Raw genomic sequence first — 20,439 nt, 5'->3', positions numbered from 1 at the left:
GCTATGCAGTGCAAACGTCCGCGTTCATTGTGTGACAATCGCCCTATTGTACTGCATGACAATGCACGTTGTCACGTCGCAAGCGATATCAATTCTTATTGCAACGGCGGCATTAGTAGGTCCTGGAACACATTCCGTACTTACCAGACACGAGTCCTTGTGACTTCGACCTGTTTCCGAAGTTGAACGAACCCCTCGGAAGCCGCCGATTTCCTGACGTGGCATCTGTACTCCGCGCAGCAGGGCGCTATGTCTCTGTTATCAACAGAGAATGCTTTGTAACGGTATCCAACGGCTTCCCGACATTTGGCCTTTGCGAGTGATAACACTAAAGGAATGTAATGCAGTTTTACTAACGTCATTCTGTACTGCGTTATATCAATATTGCCACAACTTTGAGATAGACTGGCTGCCAGAATATTGTTGCTCACGTGTAGGGTACTTTAAGGTTCAACCTACGGACGTGAGCAACTTCAAACCCACCTACAGAATCTCCTTAAACCGAGAGATGCAGTTTGCCCGCCCTAAAGATGGCTGACTAGGTAAGGGTAGAAGGTATAGGTAGACAATTCAAACTCTGTGGCCTAGGCAACGCAGAACATGGAGAGTCGAGTCCCCATCTGTATTATGGTTTCCATGGCTATGCAAAATGGCTGACATTTAGGGCAGTACGATCGAAAAATATAATAAATTGCCCCTCTTAACTCATGTTATCTATGAATAACATAACATGGATGTTATGTATAGGAGAGGGGATTATTCAATTCCGCATTCTCTTAATCAAGGGGAGTATTAGAGTGGATAGAAGGACTGGACACTGCGATATCATTATGCTTTCTTGTTATTGTACCATATTTAATTGTATATATGTATATTTTATGCTATACAAAAGCAAAGTCATCTCCGTACAGGCCATGAAGGCCCTTGGAGTGGTGGAACGTAACGGCTTCCACTATCCATAAATTCGGCACTTGATGGGGTTGAGTTGTTAGATCTATGCCCGGCCGCCTTTGCCCCCAGGAATTAACCTGGTACTCATTTTTGGTGTAGGCTGAGTGAACTTCAGGGCCATGTGCACCTCCGGAAGTGAAAATCTCGTTTCATAAATTTTATGACTTCCTGACGTGGATTCGAACCTACGTTCTTCCGGGTGAACCGAGTTTTATGCTATACGCTAAATAAATAATAATGCCACTACTTTATTTACAACCCTCGTATTAAGAGATACTGATATTAATGTCCAAACGTGGAGCGAATTTAATAATAATAATAATAATAATAATAATAATAATAATAATAATAATAATAATAATAATAATAATAATAATAATAATAATAATAATAATAATAATCGTATGGCCTCAGCTACCGTGTGCAGACATTTCAATTTGACGCCATCTGGCTGTCTGCTCGTCAATTTCGACGTTCCGTTTTACTCTAGGCCCACTAGATGGCAGACAGAGCAAACCGGATCTCTCTTGGGCGTATATGGCTGAAATTTAATGAATTTTGTCGGGTAAATACCAAATGTATCACCGGAGATCTTTTACATGCCGACATCGTACGACATGGAGTGTCGAATGGACTTTATTCCGCCCTTCAAAAATCCGACTTCCTCTGCCGGGTATGAACCCGCTTGGGATCCGGAGGCCGACACTCTACCACGGATCCACAGAGGCAGCTTAGCGAATTTAATATTAATGTGTTAGAATTATCACACTTTCACCCCCTTCGTGGACTTTCACTTCCTTTTGCCGACAGTTTTTTCTCCTACGGTTGTGATCTCTTTCATTTTTTTCCGGTGATCAGAATGAAAACAAGATAGCTGCTCAGTTGTAACTTACTTCATCTTGAATTTGAGTAAGAAAATATGTATTTATTGTGTGAGAAGGGGTAGGAAATGCATATTCGCTGAGGCAGTGTGAAAGTACAAGAGCATTGCGTTAGAAACAGAAAACAGAAAGAAAACATGAATAGGCCTATTATACTATTGGTAAAATCATGAGCACGTAGGGAGAAGGCCAGGGAAACTACCGAAATTATTGACAACTGTAAAGAACTTGAGGGAGGAGAAATGGAAGGGATGAAGTCGATAGTGCGAATAATTAGGGACTTAACTTTGGCAAGTAACAATTTGAAATCAGTTAAATCAGTAAGAATACACATGGCTAAATAACAGAGGATCGATATACGGTACTACATATACACAACTGCACACTAACATTTGCGGATGAACCAAATCGCGTCTCTCCTGCCTCGGTCATCCGAAGTTGGAAGAGGGAGGCTCCAGAATTGATAATTTTCTTGTACAGTAAATAAACAAAAAAAATGGACATATTGAATAAAAAATAAATACGGAAAATTGCTGATTTCGTAACTATCATCTCTGTACGGCGAAGTAAAAATGAGGCTTCGTAACTATGCGTGTTGTCCGGCCCCGCGATGTTGGGGTCAACGCGTCCGTCTGTCACCCGGCGGCCCCGGATTCTATTCGCGGCCACGTCAGGGGTTTTTAATTGTAATTGATTAATATCCCTGGCCTGGGGATTGGGTGTTTGTGTCTTCCTTAACGTTCTTTGCCACACATTCAACACTCTACACTTCCGCAATTCCACTTACACGTAGGTTCCTCTCAAATGGTGAAAGTAATGGCAGAAGATCATCCGGCGACGACACGAACAAATATCATTTTTATAAAAAATTTAAAATACTATGCATGTACGCAATACAAAATAATGCCTCAGAAGTGTGGAACAGTACAAAGTCAAAGATGATAATGATTAAGGTCGAGAATAATATTCTAAATGTACTACCTTGTTCTGTGTTATTGTTTGTCCAATTTTGGTCGTATTCTTTTATGTATTTTTCTTGCTGGTGGCATTTTTGTTCATTGATATGTTCTGCGTAATGCATTTCTTTTGAATTTGTTTGTTGATTTGTTTTGGCTGTAATAGGTATATGCCTAATTGCCAATAAACTGAATACTCTTCCCTCAGTTTCTGGCGATCCCGAAATGGGAGAGGGGATTATTCAGATCTACATTCTCTTAAGATAATTATCTCCACCATAACCACCACTATTCCTTTAAGCATAAACGATAGGAACACCATGCAAATTATAACTCTTCCGACAAGCATTAATTAGTGTGTGTGTGTGTGTGTGTGTGTGTGTGTGTGTGATGTAGCCTATTAAATCTTTAGTAAGAAGATTTTAATTTATACTTTCAGTTCTTCAATTGTCGCTCGCTAGCAGACGTTTCATTTATCACTCCCATGTTTCTTTCAAGGACCGGTGGATCCATTTTAGCTGATTCTCGCTTACTCTTGGGGGACCAGTCCTTCAGCTATAAAGATCTTAAAACGTGACCTTTAGATTTACGATTTCCAGGATGGAGAATGGAAATAACCAAACCAAACCCCATGGCACTACAGCCCTTGAAGGGCCTTGGCCTACCAAGCGACCGCTGCTCAGCCCGAAGGCCTGCAGATTACGAGGTGTCGTGTGGGCAGCACGACGAACCCTCTCGGCCGTTATTCTTGGCTTTCTAGACCGGGGCCGCCATCTCACCGTCAGATAGCTCCTCAATTCTAATCACGTAGGCTGAGTGGACCTCGAACCAGCCCTCAGGTCCAGGTAAAAATCCCTGACCTGACCGGGAATCGAACCCGGGGCCTCCGGGTAAGAGGCAGGCACGCTACCCCTACACCACGGGGACGGCGGAGAATGGAAATAGGGCCGTATAAACGAGAGGATATCATCTTTAAAAGATTTTTCGTGTGATTTCAACTTTCTGTCGTATACGAGCCGGATTTCCTGAGTACCAATCCCGATAAAAGCAACGAATCTTCTTTGCAAATATAACGCGTGCGTAATAAGAGAGAAGCGGGAGCCAATAGGTAGCCAGGTAAATGTTGCCTTCTTTGTCATCTGTGAAGGGCGTAAAGTAAGTTACCAGCGGATGAACTCTCTCTTTGTGCACGCACAGGTTCTCTCGAATCCTTCTCATTTGAATATTCTCAGATAATTAGAGACTGAGAGTGTGTTTTACAGTCTATAATTTGATGCACACAATTTAACATTGTTTGCTCGGCCTCTTCTAGTTGACCTCTCTTTATCTCGCTTTGAATTGTATAAAAGAGGCTGTACTTTGTTTCATTTTCCATCAGAACATCTGACGTGGACTTTCAGAAGTGGATTAAGAGAGAGGGAGAGAGAGAGCATAACCGAACTTTTTTGAAAAAAAGTGAGATAGATGATTCTTCACACATTAAGCTGAAAACGTACCATTAAGTTTCACTCAGTGAACTCAACGCGGTGAATGGATGTTATTCATCAGAGCATTACATCTAGGAACAGTCATTATATACTGTTTATAAAGATACGTGGATGGAGATTGGAATATTACAGCAATAAGGTTTCGTGTTTGCATAACAGAGGGTTTCACTATAACCTCGATATTTGGAAGGTAGCAGTGGCCAGTTGAAAGGTACGAGTGTCTCAACTCAAGGTGTATGCAAAAAGTTGGTCTGTGTTGAGTGTAGTGTTTACAAGTCATGGCTGATCGAATAGACAAGAGGCGACGGGGGAAGAAGATGTCAAATCAAAAAAAAATCAAATCAAAATCTCTTTATTAGCAAATGAGGTGTCTACCTCGGTGGCAAATGGTACACTAAAATACATTATTGCCAAGCACTAAATTTTAAATTAACAGGAGACGAAGAAAATTTTCCTAGAATACAATATTATACAATTTACGCTAATAATTTTTTCTATTAAACACATACATCATCCTTAATAAATTTATATTGTTTACAAAATTCTACTTATAATATCTTACAAACATAGTCAACTCATATACAGTACGGTATGTGAAATTACTTCTAATAATACTATACAACTGGTATATAGATTAAAATTAACACTGAATTTATTCACATATTTATATTTTACCCATTTTGGAACCTAAGTAGCATAACGACCTGCTGCGTCTTAACCAGAGCCCCTTTTGCCACCACTTTTCAGAGTTCCTGAAGGGCCTTCACAGCTACCGTAGCGGTCCCAGGGCCCTCGAAGTCCCCACTGTACTTCACCCCTACAGGCAGTCCCCTACTTGGGCTGTCCAAACTCCTTAGACCAGGGGATAGAATTAATTTAATCACACACATTTATTATTTACAATATCCTGCACTGGTCGAATGCCCTCTAACATTTAATTTATTATCTCTGTTGTTGTTTATTCTCTTCTTGAATATCTGTACAGATTTTGGAAAAGGATCAAACACTACCCCTGGTAAACTGTTCCACTCCTTCACGCCCTTCCCAATGAAAGAAAATTTACCCCAATCGCTTCTGCTAAAATTCCTTCTAATTTTGTACTTGTGGTCAGTTCTACCAATATAATTATTTTCCAACCGAAGCCTCTCACGGATATCTCCCCATGCTTCTTCTCCTGTATAGGCTCTATATAATCCTATAAGTCTAGTTTTCTCCCTTCTCTTACTTAAAGTTTCCCACCCAAGTTCCTTTAACATTTCTGATACACTACTCTTTCTCCTGAAATCCCCTGTTACAAACCTTGCTGCTTTCCTCTGCACACCATCTAGTTCTTTATTAGGTATTCATGGTGAGGATCCCAAACACTGTTTGCATATTCCAATAATGGACGAACCATACTTAAGTAACTTTTTTCTTTTAATTCTTTGTTGGATCCTTTAAGTAGTCTCATTATGACATGTAACGATCTGTATGCTTTCCCAACAATGTCATCAACATGACCCTTCCAGTGCAAATTACTTTCAAATCTCACACCTAAGTATTTGCACTTGCCATCTTTTGGGATAACTACCTCATCCAAAGTATATTCAAATTCAGTTTTAAAGCTCCTGTTTGTAAATGTTGTAACAGTTGATTTGCCTCCATTAATCTTTATATTATTTTCTTCAACCCATTCTTGGATACTGTCAAGGTCCCTTTGTAATTCTGAACAATCCTCAATGTTATTTATTTCCCTATAAACAATTATGTCATCTGCATACAATCTTATTTTCGATGTTATATTGTTCCCTAAATCATTTGCGTATATTAAGAAAAGTAACGGACCGATTATACTACCCTGTGCAATTCCCTTCCTGACTTTCTCTTCCTGTGATATATTATTTCCTACTTTGACTTTCTGAACCCTTGAATTTAGAAATGTTCTTATCCAACGTATAACCCTTACATCCAATCCTATTCCCTCCAATTTCTTTAATAATATTCCATGTTCCACTCTATCAAAGGCTTTGGAAACATCTATGGCTATGCAATCTAACTGGCCTCCTGAATCTAACTGATCTGATATGTCCTGCTGAAATCCCACCAGTTGTGCCTCGCAAGAAAATTTCTTTCTAAATCCATACTGGCTCCTCATGAACCAATTTTTATCATCACATATCCCTCTGATGTACTTTGCTATTAAACTCTCCAGTATTTTACAAACTATACTGGTCAGGCTGATTGGTCTGTAGTTCTCTGGTTTCCTTTTATCACCCTTTCCTTTATAAATTGGTATTATTATTGATTCCTTCCATTCCTTTGGTATCACACTATTATTTATGACATAGTCAAAGAGAAATTTTAAATAAGGCACTATATACCACCCCATTGTCTTTAATACCTCCCCAGTAATTTGTCACTTCCTGCTGCTTTTCCTTGCTGAAGCAGTTGGATTTCTCTGAAAATATCTTCATTTGTGAATGAGAAGCTTCTTGTTTCCCTCTGTGTCTCTTCCTCTCTATCTTCTGTTACGGTTTCCAAGTCCTGACAATCTTCTACTGAATCTCGGAATTCCCTACTAAAGAGGTTTGCTTTCTCAGTATCTGTTAAATAGTGTTCACCCCCTTCTTCTACCATTGTAGGAATTTGGATTCCTTTTCCTTTTTGATTCCTAATATATGAATACATCTTTTTCCATTTCCCTTTGTGGTCATTACCCTCTTGAAGAATGCCATTCATATAATTCTCTTTTGCTTCCTTTTTCACTCTATTCAGTTCCCTCATTAGCTGTTTTCTACTTTCTCTACTCTCCCTACCTTCTTTGATTTTCCTGTTTACTATTCTACATTTTCTTTTTAATTTTCTTATTTCCCTTGTGTAATAAACAGGGTCTGAGGTCATTTTACCCTTCTTAACAGGTACAAATCTCTTCTCTCCTTCCCAAATGATTCCTTTAAATTTAGCCCAAAGTGTATCCACATTATTCCCTTCACTTATCCAACAACTGAATTGTGATTTAAGGTAAGTCCCAAATTCATCAACTTTAGTTTTTCTGTATAATTTCTTGTTTTTTGTGACCCTCTTATTAAGCATTTTTGGTACAAGTCCTACATCCATTATTACAGCCTTATGGTCACCTATTCCTTCAATTACCTCAGTTTTATCAACAATTTCCCATGGTTTAACCAAGAATACATCTAGCAAGTTATTGAGACGAGTTGGTTCTTGTACTACTTGTGTAAATCCTCCCTCCCAAATTAACTTATTTGCCAGTTTCTGTTCATGGGCTTCACTTGCAGCTCCATTCCATTCAACTTCAGGCAAGTTTAGATCTCCCCCAATTATTACCGTATCATTATTGTTTTTATGAGTATAATATATTATTTTCTCAAATATTTCCATGTCTCTTTCCTCTCTTCCAGGCCTATATGTTCCTATAATTCCCACCTCCTTCATATTATCACAAACTAATTTTATCCCTAATATTTCATCCCTTTCATCAGTAAACCATTCATGCGAACAATAAGTTTCCTTCACCAGAATAAATACCCCTCCTCCCTTTTTATCTCCTCGGTCTCTACGATAGACTGTATACCCTTCTGGAAATACTTCTGTATTACCCACCCCTTCTCTCAACCACGATTCCACTCCTATCACCACATCCGTCTCATAAGATTCCATCAATGTACCGAATTTTAATTGTTTATTTACTACACTCTGACAGTTTACCAAGAGCAATCTCAGACCTCCTTCCTCCCTAAAACTTGACTGTTGCAATTGGGTAACGTTTGACTCATGAGTTGAGAACTTCCCTGGAACCCAGATCCTTGTACATAGATCTTGATTTAAGGGTCTGGGTTTTCTGGCAAGTTTCCCTGTATGTGCCAGTTTAGTGGTATGGGTTTTCTTAAGTACAGATTAGTTTGCAAATCTATGTTGATAATTGTAGAAATTTGTCTACAGAGAGTTGCTTTTCCATTACCATTTAGATGTAACCCATGTCTAGTGAACATTTGCCTGCCAAGACCTAAAGTATCTACTACATAGACATTTCTAAAACTCTTACTTGATCTCTTGATTTTTATATTTACATCATGTACAGCTTTGTTCACACATGAGTCCTCTAAAAGGTCAAACCTGGGTGGCACATTTACTACAATTACTTTTGAGTCAGGTAGTTTAGAAATCTTACCTCTGAGAGTCGTAATTAATTCCTCACCTTAATTTGCAGCAATGTCATTTGTACCACTCACAATCAGCACATAATTGTCCTTCTCTAACACAGGATCACAACTTGAAAGGACGTCTTCAGTTTTGGCACCTGGTTTTATTAGTCCTAAAACCTCAGCCTCTGGATTCTGCAGCTCATCCTTGATGCCTTCTGCCATACCCCGCCCTTGACTGTCTGCGTAGAGATGAATCTTTGGCGATCTTGACTTTCGGTTGGTTTTCTTCTGTAGCTTACCTCCACTGGATTTAAAATTATTTGGAAAACTTGGTGTGTCTTCTTCTGGAACTTGCTGCAATAACTGAAATCTATTTTGGCACTGCAAAGAGTTTTTTCCCGGTTTTAAGTTGTACGTAGTTTCTCCCATATGTTTAAGATTAGGCCTAAAATGGCCACGCGTCACTTCCGTCCACGGCGATCTTTCTTCTCCAATGTCTTCTTTATCTTCCAGTTTCTTTATTCTGTCCTTTAAGCTTTCATTTTCATGTTTCAGAGCGCGTAAGTCCTCTTGTAGCACTCCTATAATCTTAATTATAGTTTCGTAAGTCTCTCTTTCTTGTTGTTCTGCCTCACTATCAGTTTGTTTACACTCGGGACACAGCCACTCACTTTCTTCAATATCAGTCCTATTTACAATATTTGCACAACGAAAATGATACCATTCATCACACTTACGACACAGAATCCCATTTTTAACTACTCTTCTGCATTTGCCACATTTTTCACTGCATCTTACACCATTATCTACTACGGATATCACAGACTCACACACAGTAGTCGCCATCTTGAAGATGTCGCCGAATGAAGCCTCTCGCACACTTATATTGTTTCAAAAAAGGTTAATCACAGAGGTACTTGTCAGAATGCTTGGGGTTGCTCAGAATACCACTTGTATTGGAAACCTATTCGGTTGACTGGAAGCCTTGCTAGGTGCCACCAAAGAGAAAAGTGACCAAATTAAATGTTTTATCGCATATTCAACAGAATGACGAATAAAGTAATAATAATACATCATTTTTGAAGAAGGATCATGCTTTAAGCATTTGCATTTTGCACAATAATAATAATAATAATAATAATAATAATAATAATAATAATAATAATAATAATAATAATAATAATAATAAAGTAGCGGTAGAAATAAAGAAGAGAATGTAATCTGGAAACCGAAATCTCAGAACTCTGTAATATTGGTGGTGATTATTGCTTTCAGAGGAAGTACAACTAGGAACCATCCTCTATTAACACAATTCATAGGGGGGTGTGGAAGGAAGGGCTCAGCTAATTCGAAAAATTAAGGTATCGGACAAAGAAAAGGAAAGACTTTCTAGGCCTCGGAAACTAAACGCTGTCGGGGTCGGAAAGAAACAATAGTTGACAAAAGGAGGTTGGATATGAAATATGAAAGTGAGGAGCCTAACGTAAATGGAAGAACTGCCAAACTCACCTAGAGGAAAGGTGGTCGCCAACCCACGTTCCTAAGTTAAGAGCTCCCTGGTCCCCCTTTTAGTCGCCTCTTATGTCAGACAGAGGATACCGTGGATGTTATTCTACCACCAACACCCGCAGGGATATCCGAGATCTATATAACGTAATGAGGGTCAGATGCATCTCTAAGGCGGTTAGTACAGAAGAATTCATAAAACACTAATCAAGTTTGCATTTGTATATGGTACTAAAACGTAAACCTTATCTGACAGAGCAGTGCACCTTTTAGTAGCATGAGAGAGGAAGATATTGAGACGAATAGACGGGCTCCTCAGTGCCAGAGGTGTTTGAAACATTAGAACAAAGAACATCACATTTTGGATGGTTGGGCCACATGAAAGGAACGGACAGTCACAGACGACCAAAAGTCCCAGCAGATGCAAAGTTAGAGGGAGAGAGGAATGTTGGCTTAGATGTTTGGATAATATCCAGAATGATTTCTCGAAAGTGGAAGTTATGGAAGAAGTGAAAATCATGACTGGAATGGTTGGATGATTGTACTTAGGGAGGCTAGGATCAAACATCAAAGTGTACAAAGCTACAAAAGAAGAATATAGTCATATCTGGATGTATGAGATATACAAAATGCTGTAGTGGACTCCCCATTCTGGTACAAAGTAATAATTTTTTCTTGTTGGCGGGGAATAGAATTCTGAGGCTGAATTTTGAGGAAGATTTCTCATGAATACCTCCAGGCACAATCACTCAATCCATTCCCACTTAGTATGGTCCTTTTCTGCCTAAACCGCATTATGGTAACCATTCATAATCATCACAAAAATCTTACCTAACTAGCGTAATGGTTGCCTTTCTTCTTTCTTAACCCGTTTATCGTCCATAGTTGGCTTTTTGCTCGGACTCAGGGAGGGATCCCACCTCTACCGCCTCAACGGCATTGTTCTGGAGCGTGAGAATTTGGGTCAGGAGGAATCCAACTGGGAATGAGAACCAGTAACTCGTCCAGGCGGCCTTACGTACTATGCTGAACAGGGGCCTTATGGAGGGGGGAGGATGGGAAGTTTGGAAGTGATAGACAAGGAAGAAGGAAGGAAACGGCCGCAGCCTTAAGTTAGGTACCATCCCGGCATTTACCTGGAGGTGAAGTGGAAACTACGGAAAACCACTTCAAAGATGGCGGAGGTGGAAATTGAACCCTCCTCTACTCAGTTAACTTTCCGAGGCTGAATGGACCCCGTTCCAGCCCTCTCACCACTTTTTCAAATTTCGTGGCAGAGCCGGAAATCCAACCCGGGCCACCGGGGATGGCAGCTAATCACACTAACTACTACAGAGGCGGGTAAAGGTTGTACAAAACCATTTAATTTGCCTTCTATCATTCGAACTTGTATATGTTGCTACTACTTCGACGTTCCTTCAATTACTGTAGATTTGTAGAGACCGCATATGTCCGAAAAGAGATTTTCATACATATGTAGCAAGATTTGTGATTAGGATATTTCCATAAATATTCTAATACTAAACCAATAGCTGACTACTCTGAATTCAGCTATTGCGTTATGTTCCCATCAATAATTCAGGTTAAAGGTTAAAAATAATTTTCATTGGATGTAGGCTACTCTATGTGCAGACTCGAGGTAGAGTCTTTGCATCTTATTGTCAAGACAGAATGACACCTATGAAGTTACCTAATGACACGAACAATAAGCTGTCTCTGCCCTCATGTGCTCACCAGTATTGTGCTGAGTGCGTCATTTCAACTTAGTCTTTTGTATCAAGGGTGCTTATAATCGATACAGACGTCGACTGCCTCTAATTAGCCTGTGCCACGTGTAAATTCTTGACTCTGAGTTCTTGAGAAAGGGAAGATGAAAATAGACTTCCTTCATATAAGAAACTTCTTCTAACTATCTTTCTCAGCTACGTTTGAGAAAATGTTACTTCCATACATACAATTGAATCGTTTTCATTGAAAACTATATTAGTAGAGAAGAGAAAATACAGGATGAATCAGTGTCTTTTTCTTTTCATGGGATTGTTTTATTTGTTTATCGCATGGATTTTCGTGCCGGGAGTGTCCAAGAACATGTTCGGTTCACCTGGCACAGGTCTTTCGATGTGATTCCCATGGTCGACCTGCGCGTCTGAATGTGAGATTATTATGACAATGGGGTAGGGAGAAGGTGAATCCCGGTGTCGACACGCAGCCTACTCCTGTCGAGTAAGCCCAAGGGGTCTGCTCAAAGCTTAACGTCCCAATACGACGTAAGAATCACCATCAGTAGCGTCGTATGCCCTCACTCCATATTAACACTGCGGAGAGGTTTTGGAATTCAATCCAAAGCTTTAGGCACGCAATCTATTGATTAGAAATTGTATACCATCAACGGGACTCGAACCGGTTAACCGCGGTGTCAGACCATATAGACTTGACGCCTTAACAATAATTGCCATCAGGCGGGCTACGGGTCTGTTAATAACAGAGAAATCGATGGAAATAGTTGGGTTTTATCCGCCCGCAGTGCCTGTGATATATTTGGCTTTAACGTATACTTATTCCTTTACAAGAAAATCAGGTTTCTAGACTTGTTCAACCCAGTGACATTCACCCAAAATATGTTTCTCCTGTAATATTTTCTCACTTTGGTAAATTCACCCACAGGAGTTGATCCAAAGGAAATTCAACCAAATTAAACTCATCCAGCAGGTTTATTGCTGGACTTTTTCTCTCAAAAATATTAACTGCTTTGTTTTCAGAATGCAGAGTAGAATTAATAATAATAATAATAATAATAATAATAATAATAATAATAATAATAATAATAATAATAATAATAATAATAATAATAATGAATATTTTAATCCATCAGATGCCCTATATCCAGCAGAATGCCTCGCAATGAAGAAGAAAGAAAGAGAAACTGGAGGCCAAAGAAAAAATGTTTTACAGAAAAATCTTTGACCTGGACACAGGCAAATGTGAATACAGAAAACTACACAATCATGAGGTTTGAACGCTCGGAGATGAGATAAGTTATAACATTAGGAAAAGAAGAATTTCCTTTTAGGGAAGCGTGACACGAATGACTCCAGCAAGAATGACAAACCGGATCTTTATCAACTTTAAGGACAAGGAAACGAAGGGAGCCCGGTTCAATGGAGTAGAAGCAGATCTGAAGAAGAATACAGATAACATACAAAGACATCCAGTAGCGTGCTCTACTTAAGAATATTTACCGTAGAAAAAAATATCTCCTTTAAAAGTAATATGTCTGTAAATGTCCATGTATTTTACCAGGTGCATGCATAAGTCTTTTCCGCTTTCACTAACGAGTAAGACATGACGCCAGCGAACAGTACGCAGCGTATGAATTTGACACATACGTTAGTTTGTTCGTCTGACATTAAACTACCAACACACACAATTTAGTCCGCCAAACACTATGCGTCTGTGTTGTTTCTTTCAGTGATCGTGTCGACATTTGTGCCTGAAAAAGAACATTTCCGGTACGCATTGCTTTTCTTACTTAATCAAAAGAAATCGTTTGCTGGTAGAAACGTATGGTGAAAACGCTCCATCGAATAGAACATGTGAGAGATGGTTTCGAGAATTTAAAACGTGGTAATTTGTGTCTGGTGGGACCAGAGCGGTATTATGTATTATAAACCCTTGAAACACGGCAGAACCGTTAATGTACAACGCTCTCGCCAACATATGATTAATTTAAATCACGCATTGATCGAAAGAAAGCCTCAGTGGCTCAGGCGGCAGCGCGCCGCCCTCTCACCGCTGGGTTCCGTGGTTCAAATCCCGGTCACTCCATGTGAGATTTGTGCTGGAAAAAAAGCGGAGACGGGACATGTTTGTCTCCGCATATTCGGTTTTCCCTGTCGTAATTCATTCCAGTAACACACTCCAATATCATTTCATTTCACCTGTCAGTCATTAATCGTTGCCCCAGAGGAGTGCGACAGGCTTCGACAACCGGCACAATCCCTATCATCACCGCTAGATGAGGCTTCATCCATTCACTTCCTGACCCTTTTGAATGACTGGAAATAGGCTGTGGTTTTTCATTTTCATTCTTCATTGATCAAAAAAAAAACACCAGAATGGGCCAGATAGCATGGTAAATGATTTTGTGACACAACAATGCGCCGTCTCACACAGCAAAACCAGTGAAAGACACGTAGAAATCGCTTGGATGGGACATCCTTCCACACCCGCCGTACTGCCCGGCCTGGCGCCATCTAACACCTCTTCGCATCAATGGAGCACGCGCTTGCAGAGTAGCACTTCAGCAATTTCAATGAAGTTGAAAAATGGCTCGACGAATGGTTTGCCGCAAAATACAAGCAGCTTTTCTGGCATGGTATTCATAACTTACTTGAAAGACGGGCGAAGTGTGTAGAAGTCGATGGCCAATATTTTGGATAAACAAAAAAATAAATGTCCTTTGAAAATTACGTGTTTACCACAAAAACCGGCAAAAAATTATGCATACACCAGGTATTTCGTTACTGCTGTGTACAACACAAGTTGCTCTTTTGCAGCAACTTTTACTTTTACATATGGTTTTCATCATAATTCCAAAAGTATTAGCATTGTTGTGGACTTTACCTTAGATATTATTTTGTTGATACAGACCTTTAAATTATTTCAGGGGAAATCATGTAAATGTTCGTTGAATTATATTGTTCAGAATTCAGACCCCATTTAGTTATAAAACAACATTTTGTTAAGGTGGAGCCACTATTTTCAGTGTACACTTAGTTAATACAACAAGATTTTTCAGTCTGTCGAACACGTTTATGAAAGCACTAATACACACGTTACTGAAAGGTCATAACTAAGAGCATTAATAATTAAAATGAGGCTATTGATCAGGTTTACATGGAGTCTAATGGTCAAAAACGACATCAAACTTGAAGAGCGAAGGTCAATTAATTAATAAAATACGCTTAGAATTTCATGGGAATATAGTCGTGTTTCAATATGTAAAGTACAGAATATAGCAACCTTAGAGCGCTAATACTTACTTGGAATGAGCAAACAGTTGCTGTGTGTGGTCAATTCCATTTTAACGTGCCATGGCAAATTAGCATTGTTAGAAATATGATTATAGTCACCGTAATGCGATGATTGCGTTCGTAATCTGATAGCCAGTAATTACCCAAATCTAATAACGCTGCATTAATAACACCAGCTGATTATTTGGTGTTTAACATTGTGATTAGTTTGTGATTCATTTATGACCTCTACTTACTTTCTCGAAAGGTCAAATGGATTTCAAAATGCTAAATATAGTATTAACCGTTGAAGCGCTTTTGATGAGGATTAATGATGGGAAAGAGAGGCTTAGATAATGAATTGGTTGGTCAGCGTATGTCCTCAATCACTTCCTAGCGGTTGAATTAGTCTCCAACTAGCAAGCTGTCTTTCGTGGTCACCTGATGGTTTAACCACGAAGTCTCATAAATTATTACGTGGAAATGTAGACAAACGTTTGCAGAGCAATTTGTCTAGATTCACTGAGAGGCTTAGTCCTTCAGACAATAGAACACTGGCTTCCTGGGCTCAAGTTGGCAGGTCGATCCCGGCTTCATCCCGTGGTATGATTGTGCACGAATTCGCCAGGCCCGTGTCGGTAGATTTACAAGCACGTAAGGCACTCTTGCGTAACAAAATATCGATACCTAGGCGTCTCCAGAAACCGTAAAGGGGAGTGAAATACAATTACATTATTATTATTATTATTATTATTATTATTATTATTATTATTATTATTACATATGCGAATTATCCCATTAAGACTGCATAAAGTACTTAGAGGCGGGCATTTGCCTTCGTCTGTGCCCATATTTCTTTTCATTCCTTTACTGCGGGCTTCCTTTCTGTGTTCAGACCAGGTTGTTCCAGTCTTCCTTGGTCTTTCCTCTTGGCCAAGTGGCCGTTTGTGAATTTTGGATCTGAAGATTACCCTGTTTAGGACATCGCTGGTGTAATTCCTGCTGTTTCAAATCGGATTTGATTTCGCCAATCCATTTCATTGTGTCTGTTTTAACTTTTCTGCTGTTATCATAGAATTCGAATATTTGTTTGGTAAGTCTGTCTGGATTCATTCTCTTAATGTGTCCATAGAATTTTAGCCTGCGTTTTCTGATGTCACTGTGAATATTTGTGTATTGTTTGATTTCCTGTCTGCCTCTATGTTGGTTTGCTAATATTGTCCGTTGGTGAGTTTTTGGCCTAGAATTTTTATTATGATTTTACGTTCCTTTTTCTCAATGTTTACAGTGTCTGCCTTCCTGTTCAAATTTAGCGTCTCTGATCCATAAAGACATTATTATTATTGAAAATAGAAATCCTCAGCCTGTTTCCGGTCATTTGAACGGGTCAGGAATGGAATGAATGAAGCCCTATCTAGCGACGAGAATAGGAATTGTGCCAGCTGCCGAAGCCTGTCGCACTCCTCTGGGGCAATGATTAATGAATGAGAGATGAAATGAAAAGATAGTGGAGAGTGTTGCTGCAATGAAAGATGACAGGGAAAACCGGAGTAGCCGGAGAAAAATCTGCCCCGCCTCCGCTTTGTCCAGCACAAATCTCACATGGAGTGACCGGGATTTGAACCACGGAACCAAGCGGTGATAGGTCGACGCGCTGCCACCTGAGCCACTGAGATTCATTATTATTATTATTATTATTATTATTATTATTATTATTATTATTATTATTATTATTATTATTATTTATTTATTTATTTATTTATTTATTTATTTATTTATTTATTTATTTATTTATTTATTTATTTCTCCGTTAAGGTCTTCTGGGGACCACGTGACAATTTCAATGCTTCATCCTTTGTTGTTCCTCCTTCTTCCTCCATTACTCCTTATCTTCCCACTATGTCTCGTTTTCCTTTTCTCGGACCATTTTGAGACTGTTTTCTTTCTCTTCCGACCTTGGAATCCGTCCACTTTTTAAATTTTTTCCTAAAAAATATGTTACTTTTTTGACATTTGTAGGTTATTTAGCTGAGGGAGTCAAAAAATCAATTCCGGTTATATTAATAGTAAATACTCTTTTACATTCTTACAGGGAATGAATGGCCTGTTCTGAGACAAATTTCCAATCTACGAGTATGTTTTGAATTTTTAACATCAATTTGCAGTTATTAAATATTGGTTCCTAAAAATGTTGTTTCTTAATTCTCTGAATCTCATGAATTAAAAGAATCGATGCAGTTCTTCTTCTTCTTTCCTCTGTGGCACGACAATTTCATAGACTTGCCATCCTCAAAGACCTTCATCTACTCATCCCTCCTCGACACCTCCTCTCACTTCCAGAAGGCTGGTTTGATCCTCCACAGCTCCACCGACAGCTGTCACTGGCGTCACTGCAGAGGCATACTAGGGAAATGAGGAGTGAGGTATTTTCCCGTTGCTTTCCTTACCGAGCCAGAAGTTGCTATTGCATTTCCGTCTTTTTTACGCAGTTTATAAAAAGGACTTGCTGTATAAGGAATGGTATTATTAGCATCGCTCATACCTCGGTCAATTTTAATATTGTCAAAGCCAAAGATGAGACTGAGACAGGTCACTGACAGAAACAAATTAAAAATATAACAAAAGTACTATATTTTCTATAAAGAACTGTAAACATGTTAAAGTCAAAATATGCCACAGATATTTTTAACGACATTCCAGAATCACTAATATTACCATTTTTATTTGACGCCATCTGGCTGCCTACTCGTCAGTTTTGACGTTCTGCTTTACCCTAGACGTCCTGGATGGCAAAGTAAACCAAATCTCTCTCGGGCGTCTTAGGCTAAGATTGAATGGATTTTGTTGGGTGAACACCAGATGGGTCACCACAGATATTTTGTACTCCGATATCATATGGCATGGAGTGTCGAATGGACGTTTGTCTACCCCCCCCCCCCCTTTCAAAAAAGCAATACGTCGGAGGGGTTTGAAACCGTGGTCCTGAAATCCGGAGACCAACACTCTACCACTGATCCACATGTGGAGGTACAATGATAGACTTCATACAAAAATATTTGGACTGATAATATACTTCCAAGTTTCCAGATTGTATACTTATTTTGAATTACTCTTCTTCTCCTTCTTATATATATTAAGAGAGGTTACCAAAAACAACTTTGGCAAATCCGTCCGTCCGTTCTACTGGACTGGTTTGCTTCATATTTGTTTTGTTCTCTCCGGAATTACCTGCCGGTGAATCATGAGACATTGACAAGTCTCTAGGTTCAGCCAACTTTGAATAATCATAAAATAAAATCATTAAAATTCCAGGCATCTCGGACATATTCTGAGTCATGGCCCTCCTTGTGCTCAGGCGGCTAGGACTATACAATTCACCGGTGGTCCATAACCCGTTAGAGGAGAGATCATCGCTTGGAATATGTGCAAGTAGGGTAGCATCCTGCTTCCTGAATTTATCGAGCTCAGAACATTTTAAGCAACTGAGTAACTGAGTCCCACTCCCATTTGACAGGCGAGGGACTCCTTGGGAACAACTTGGCGAACGAAATGGAACTCGATGGGGAGCTATCGATATTAATGGGGCTTATGGAAGAAAGAAAGTAGAACTGGCTGAGTCAGCAAAGAGGATGCATCTGGATGTGCTAAGAGTAAGTGATATTCGGGTAAGGGGAGATAACCAGGAAGAGATAGGAGATTATAAAGTGTACTTGACGGGTGTTAGAAAGGGAAGGACAGAGTCTGGGGTAGGGCTCTATATCAGAAATACCATTGCACGCTACATAGTTTCTGTTAGGCACGTAAATGAGCGAATGATGTGGGTAGATTTGTCAGTTGGAGGAATTAGGACTAGAATTGTCTCCGTGTATTCATCATGTGAGGGTGCAGATGAGGATGAAGTTGACAACTTTAATGAAGCATTGAGTGACAGCGTGGTCAGGGTCAACAGCAAGGATAGAATAGTGCTAATGGGTGATTTCAATGCGAGAGTTGGAAATAGAACTGAAGGATACGAAAGGGTGATTGATAAATGTGGGGAAGATATGGAAGCTAATAGGAATGGGAAGCGTTTGATGGACTTCTGTGCTAGTATGGGTTTAGCAGTTACGAATACATTCTTCAAGCATAAGGCTATTCACCGCTACACATGGGAGGCTAGGAGTACCAGATACATAATAGACTGTATCTTAATCGACTTCGAATTCAGGAAATCTGTTAGGAATGTACGAGTTTTCCGGGGATTTTTCGATGATACAGACCACTATCTGATCTGTAGTGAACTAAATATCTCTAGGCCTAGGGTAGAGAAGGTGAAATCTATCTGCAAACGAATAAAGGTAGAAAATATCCAGGAGAAGGAAATTAGACAGAAGTACATGGAAATGATTAGTGAGAAGTTTCGAACTGTAAACAGTAAGCAGGTTCAGGATATAGAAAGTGAATGGGTGGCATACAGGGATGCTGTAGTAGAAACAGCAAGGGAATGCCTAGGAACAACTGTTTGTAAAGATGAGAAAGGCAAACATCTTGGAAAGATGAAGTGAGAGCAACTTGTAAAGGTAGAAAGAAGGCTTATCAGAAATTGCTCCAAACAAGGGCCAAGGTAGACAGGGATTGGTACGTAAATGAAAGAAACAGAGCGAAGGAAATTGTTGTTGAATCCAAAAAGAAGTCGTGGGAAGGTTTTGGTAATAACCTGGAAAGGCTAGGTCAAGCAGCAGGGAAACTTTTCTGGACAGTAATAAAGAATCTTAGGAAGGGAGGGAAAAAGGAAATGAACAGTGTTTTGTGTAATTTAGGTGAACTCATAATAGATTCCAAGGAATCACTGGAGAGGTGGAGGGAATATTTTGAACATCTTCTCAATGTAAAAGGAAAAACTCATAGGTAGGAGGAAAATGATGTAGGTGAAATTACGCTTGAGGAAGCGGAAAGGATGGTAAATAAACTCCATTGTCATAAAGCAGCAGGGATAGATGAAATTAGACCTGAAATTGTGAAGTATAGTGGGAAGACAGAGATGAAATGGCTTCGTAGAGTAGTAGGATTAGCATGGAGTGTTGGTAAGGTACCTTCAGATTGGACAAAAGCAGTAATTGCACCTATGTTTAAGCAAGGAAACAGGAAGGATTGTAACAACTATCGAGGTATCTCATTGATTAGTATACCAGGCAAAGTATACACTGGCATCTTGGAAGGGAGGGTGTGATCAGTCGTTGAGAGGAAGTTGGATGAAAACCAGTGTGGTTTCAGACCACAGAGAGGCTGTCAGGGTCAGATTTTCAGTATGCACCACGTAAATGAAAAATGTTACGAGAGGAATAGGCAGTTGTGTTTATGTTTCGTAGATCTAGAGAAAGCATATGACAGGGTACCGAGGTAAAAGATGTTCGCTATACTGGGGGACTACGAAATTAAAGGTAGATTATTAAAATCAATCAAAAGCATTTATGTTGACAATCGGGATTCAGTGAGAATTGATGGTAGAATGAGTTCTTGGT

Source organism: Anabrus simplex, chromosome 1, assembly GCF_040414725.1.
Source record: "Anabrus simplex isolate iqAnaSimp1 chromosome 1, ASM4041472v1, whole genome shotgun sequence".
NCBI lineage: Eukaryota > Metazoa > Arthropoda > Insecta > Orthoptera > Tettigoniidae > Anabrus > Anabrus simplex.
The sequence above is the reverse complement of the archived record's forward strand: the minus strand, read 5'-3'. Positions refer to the sequence as shown.